We start from the raw sequence: 6,110 nt of genomic DNA on the forward strand, positions 1-6,110 counted from the left end.
GGGCAGCCAAGCTCTGCCAGCGAAAACACTGACACTGCTGCACACTTGATCGTGACCTTGAGTGGGTGATGCTCGTCGCTTTATTTGGTAGGCAGAGTTAGTTATCTTGTTTTAATACTACGCTTCCCAAACAGCCCTTCTGTGCAACACTTAAATTGAAGCAAATAATAAACTCCCTATGCCAAACTAGAGAAAATAAATGAAAAACAATGTAAACACTCATGCAAAACATGGCAGTATTCAATACATACCAATACATGCTTCCAATTATGCAGACAATAAACAAATATAATGAGATCGCTCGTGGACAAGCTGAAGAGGATGTTCTATTCTAATATTATGACAAATTACTAATCATTAGATACGACTGAATATCATTACTTATTTGCAAGCTTTACCACCGGCCTATCCTAAACTTTCCACAGCATCCCAGGGAGCTCCCTGCTCCATTTGTAACTTTCTCCCGGCTGGGCACCGGCACCAAAACACCTGACTTTTAGCAGGAACCCCGCCCCCCCCCAAAAAAAAAACCCAAAAAAAACCCCAACACCAAAACCAAAACTTAAAACACACACCCCAACCGAAAAGCAAAGGGAGAGGGAGGTTGTTTCCCCGATGGGAAACGTTTGTGTTGGCGTCCCGGCCCCAGCGCACTTTTGGCCTCCGGGCTGAATGGCCGGGAGCCCCGGCATTGTGTGTCACTTAGTTAATGAAAACCCACGGAAATTTCCTATCAAGGGCTCACAATATCGCCTCAGCCCCGCTTCATCTTCATTAATTAAACGAGCCCCGCAGAAAGCTGCTCTCCCCGCGGGGGCAGACGGGCCTGGGGGTAGCCCAGGTACGGCGGAGGCTGCCCGGGTCATCGCCCCCCACCTCCCCCCCCCCAAAACCCCCCTGCGGCTGCCAGGATCGGGCCCGTCTGGGTGTGTGTGTGCGGGGGGCGTGTCTGTGTGCGGGGGGGCGTGTCTGTGTGCGGGGGGGCGTGTCTGTGTGTGTGTGTGTGTGTGCAGGGGGGCGTGCGTGTGTGCGTGGGGGGGGTGTGTGCGTGTGTGTGTGTGCGCGGGGGGGTGTGTGTGTGTGCGCGGGGGGGGGGGTGTGTGTGTGTGCGCGGGGGGGGGGTGTGTGTGTGTGTGTGCGCGGGGGGGGGGTGTGTGTGCGCGGGGGGGGGGTGTGTGTGTGTGTGCAAGTCCGTGCCTGCCCATGCGGGTTTTCCCCCCCCTCGACAAAAAAAAAGAAGGGGGAAACCCCAACACCTCCCATCCCCCACCCGCCACCCCAAATCCCGGCGGGGCCCAGCGAGCGCCCCGCGGCCACGCACGGTGCGTCCCATCCCACGCTGCCCGCACCTCCGACGATTATTTTTTGGAAGGACGGGGGGGGAGGCATTTAACATTCCCTTTCAAACCCCCAAGAAGGGGGGGGGGAGCTCACCCCCCACCCCCCGGGGCGGCGGAGGAGGGTCTGCCCGGTGGCGCGGCGGGCACCGACGGGGCAGGGCAGCCCCGTCCCGCGGGGCCGTGGGGTAGCGCTCGCCGCTCTTACCTTGTGTCGCCGGGAGCCCGCGGGGGCGCGAGGCCGGGGGGTGGGGGGAAAAGGGAATGGGGGGGAAGAGAGGGGAAAAAAATATCCTTCAGGCGGCTGGAAGCAACACCTTGGCGTCAAAGACAGGCAGAAGCAGAGGCCGTCGGGGTCCGGGACTGCGGCGGGCGGTGCGCTCCGGCATTTGTCGGGGGGCCCGGGGCGGGCGTGGGGAGGAGGGGGCGCTGCCGGCCCCCGAGGGCTCAGCGGCGGCGGGGCTCGGCGGGTTTCTGCCGGCTGGCCATCACCTTCCCCTTTCGGCCCGTCCTGGTCTTATCGGTGTGTGAGCGTGCGAAGAAAGTTATCGGGGAAAAAAAAGGGGGGAGGAAAGGGAAAAAAAAATAATGAAAAAAGAAAAACGCAAAAACCACACAACCTTTTTTAAGAGGAAGAAAAAAAAAGAAAAACACCACCAACAAACAACAACAACAAAAAAAAACCCCGCACCGCACACCGCTCAACAAAACAAACCTCTTTTACTTCTCCGCCGGGGATGGGAGAGAAGTGTGCGTGGGCGAGCGGGCAGCTCTGCTCTGCTCTGCTCTGCTCTGCTCTGCTCTGCTCTGCTCTGCTCTCCCCTCCCCTCCCCTCCCCTCCCCTCCCCTCCCCTCCCCTCCCCTCCCCTCCCCTCCCCTGCAGCTCTGCCCGCGGCGCTTCTTCCCCGCCGCACCCCCGGGCAGCGCCCGGCCACACCCAACACAGCCTTTAACCACCCCCACCCAACCCTCCCCGCCCACCCCGTCGGGTCCTGCCAGCTCTCCTGTTCGGCCACTGTCTCTTTAAAGCGGGGCACCCCGGTCGCGGCGGCGGGTCCGAATTCCCTCCCCCCGCCTTTTCTCTCCGCGGAGAGAAAAGGTGCACCAGAAGTTACACCAAAACTGCGCTCCCGGTGCCCGTAAAGCGACAGTAGCCAACGCGGTCGGGGGTCAGCCCTGGGTCGCGGAGGAGCGTCCCGGTGTTTTGCTCCCATATGGAAAGTGCCCGCAGGGAAATGTAGGGCTTCTTCTCACGGTCTCTAGGAACTGCTCTCACTGGTTCAGGCAGTTCTGGGCTAACCCTCTGCAGAGAGCCTTCCTCAAAACAACCAACCGACCAAGCAAACATCTGGGGATATCTGCCACATGGAAAGGCCCGTGAGGGAAAAGTAAGGCTTGTTCTCAGTGTCTCTAGGAAGTGCTTTCACTGTCCGAGGAACTTGTGTGCTCACACTCTCTTTGGAGCTGCACTGAAAACCGGGAAGCGTGTGGAGATTGCTCCCACACAAAAAGTGCCGGGAGGGAAAAGTGGGGCTTGTTCTCACTGTCTCTCGGAACTGCTCTCGCTGCCCCAGTCATCTCTTTGCTAACACTCACATGAGAGCTGCACTGAAAAGCAGGAAACAGTGGAGGTTCCTCCCACATAGAAAGAGCCAGGAGGAAAAAGTGGGGCTTGTCCTCACTGTCTCCCCAAACTGTATCCAACTGGACAAGCTACCTCTGTGCTATCACTCCCAAAGTAGCTGCCCTAAAAACATATTGCCGGATAGATGCCGATTTTTCAAAGGGGTCATTGGACATGAGAGAACGGGTAGTTTTGAGGTTGGAGGCGGCAGGAAAAGCCGCAGCCCCAAGTTCTGTGGGTCCATGCAAGGTGCCCCCAGAGAGCTTTAGAAGAAGCCACACTTTTTCCTCCTGGTTCTTTGGGCGTGGCAGCAATCTCCAAACATATGGAAGTTTTGGAGACTGTCCTTGGCGCCAATTGGGAAAGGGTAGTCTGGAGGCTGAAGGCAGCAGTAAAGCACGTAGCCCCAAGGTCTGTGGGGCCACGCAAGCGGTTCCCAAAGAGCTTTAGAACATGCCACAGTTTTCCCTCCTGGCTCTTCAGGCATGGCAGCAATCTCCAGACATATGGAAATTTGGGGGGCTGGCACGGCGCCAAGTGGGAAAGGGTGTTCTGGAGGCGGAAGGCGGCAGGAAAGCCCACAGCCCCCAGGTTGTGGGGCCATGCAAGCAGTTCCCAAAGAGATGTTAAACAAGCCGCAGTTTTGCCTCCTGGATCTCTGTGCCTGGCAGCAAGCTCCAGACATATGGAAATTTTGGAGAACGTACCTGGCGCCAAGTGTGAAAGGGTGGTTTTGATGCTGAAGTCGCCAGGAAAGCCCACAGTCTCGAGGTCTGTGGGGCCATGCAAGCGGTTCCCAAAGAGATTTGGAACAAGCCACAGTTTTCCCTCCTGGCTCCTTGGGCGTGGCAGCTGTCAACAGACATATGGAAATTTCGGAGGCTGGCCCGGCAGCAAGTGGGAAAGAGTGTTTTTGAGCCTGAAAGCGTCGGGAAAGCCCGGCGCCCCAAGGTCTGTGGGGCCATGCAAGCGGTTCCCAAAGAGCTTTAGAACAAGCCACAGTTTTCCCTCCTGGCTCTTTGGGCATGGCAGCAATCTACAGACATATGGAAATTTCTGAGTCCCTGCCTGGTGGCAATTGGGAAAGGATGGTCTGGATGCTGAAGGCTGCACTAAAGCCCGTAGGCCCAAGGTCTGTGGGGCCATGCAAGCGGTTCCCAAGGAGCTTTAGAACAAGCCACAGTTTTCCCTCCTGGGTCTCTGGGTGTGGCAGCAATCTCCAGAGATATGGAAATTTGGGAGACTTTCCCTGGCACCAATTGGGAATAGGTGGTTTTGTGGCTGAAGGCATCAGCAAAGTCCGCAGCCCCATGGTCTGTGGGGCCATGCAAGCGGTTCCCCAAGAGCTTTAGAACAAGCCACCGTTTTCCTTCCTTGCACTTTGGGCGTGTCAGCAGTCTCCAGACATATGGAAATTTGGGAGATCGTCCCTGGCGCCAATTGGGAAAGGGTGGTCTGGAGGCTGAAGTCGCCAGGAAAGCAAACAGCCGCAAGGTTTGTGGGGCCATGCAAGCGGTTCCGAAAGACCTTTAGAACAAGCCACAGTTTTCCCTCCTGGCACTTTGGGCGTGTCAGCAGTCTCCAGACATATGGAAATTTGGGGGGCTGGCACGGCGCGAATTGGGAAAGGGTGGTGTGGAGGCTGAAGGCGGCAGGAAAGCCCGCCGCCCCAAGGTCTTTGGGGCCATGCAAGCGGTTCCCAAAGAGCTTTAGAACAAGCCACAGTTTTCCCTCCTGGCTCTTTGGGCATGGCAGCAATCTACAGACATATGGAAATTTCGGAGGCTGGCCCGGCAGCAAGTGGGAAAGAGTGTTTTTGAGCCTGAAAGCGTCAGGAAAGCCCGGCGCCCCAAGGTCTGTGGGGCCATGCAAGCGGTTCCCAAAGAGCTTTAGAACAAGCCACAGTTTTCCCTCCTGGCTCTTTGGGAGTGGCAGGAGTCTCCAAACACAGGGAAGTTCTGGAAGGCTGGCATGGTGCCAAGTGGGAAAGTGTGGTTTTGTAGCTGAAGGCGGCAGTAAAGCCCGCAGCCCCAAGGTCTGTGGGGCCATGCAAGCGGTTCCCAAAGAGCTTTGGAAGAAGCCACAGTTTTCCCTGCTGGCTCTTTGGGCGTGGCAGGAATCTCCAGAGATATGGAAATCTGAGAGTACGTCCCTGACACCAAGTGGGAAAGGCTAATTTTGTTTCTGAAGGTGCCAGGAAAGCGAACAGCCCCAAGGTCTTTGGAGGCATGGAAGCGGTTCCCTAAGAGTTTTAGAAGAAGCCACAGTTTTCCCTCCTGGCTCTAGGATGTGGCAGCAATCTCCAGATATATGGAAATTTTGGAGAACATCCCTGGTAGCAATTTTAAAAGGGTGGTTTGAGGGTGAAGGCGGCAGGAAAGCCCACAGCCCCGAAGTCTGTGGGGCCTTGCAAGCCATTCCCAAAGAGCTTTAGAACAAGCCACAGTTTTCCCTCCTGGCTCTTTGAGCGTGGCAGCAATCTCCAGACATATGGAAATTTGGGAGGCTGGCATGGTGTCAATTTGGTAATGGTGGTTTTGAGGCTGAATGCGGCAGGAAAGCCCACAGCCCCAAGGTCTGTGCGGCCATGCAAGCGGTTCCCAAACAGCTTTGGAACAAGTCACAGTTTTCCCTCCTGGCACCTTGGGCGTGGCAGCAATATTAACATATATGGAAATTTGGGTGTTTGGCACGTCGCCAAGTGGGAAAGGCTAGTTTTGTTTCTGAAGGTGCCAGGAAAGCGAACAGCTCCAAGGTCTTTGGAGCCATGCAAGCGGTTCCCTAAGAGTTTGAGAAGAAGCCGCAGTTTACCCTCCTGGCTCTTTGGGCGTGGCAGCAATCTCCAGAGATATGGAAATTTTGGAGACCATCCCTGGCGCCAATTTGGAAAGGGTGGTTTTGAGGCTGAAGGCCGCAGGAAAGCCCTCAGTCACAAGGTCTGTGGGGCCATGCAAGCGGTTCCCAAAGAGCTTTAGAACAATGCACAGTTTTCTATCCTGGCTCTAGGACGTGGCAGCAATCTCCAGACATATGGAAATTTGGGGGGCTGACTCGGCGCCGATTGGGAAATGGTGGTTTTGAGGCTGAAGGCAGCAGGAAAGCCCGCAGCCCCAAGGTCTGTGGGGCCATGCAAACTGTTCCCTAAGAGT

The sequence above is a fragment of the Chroicocephalus ridibundus genome, chromosome 6 (genome assembly GCF_963924245.1).
Source record: "Chroicocephalus ridibundus chromosome 6, bChrRid1.1, whole genome shotgun sequence".
NCBI classification, from domain to species: domain Eukaryota; kingdom Metazoa; phylum Chordata; class Aves; order Charadriiformes; family Laridae; genus Chroicocephalus; species Chroicocephalus ridibundus.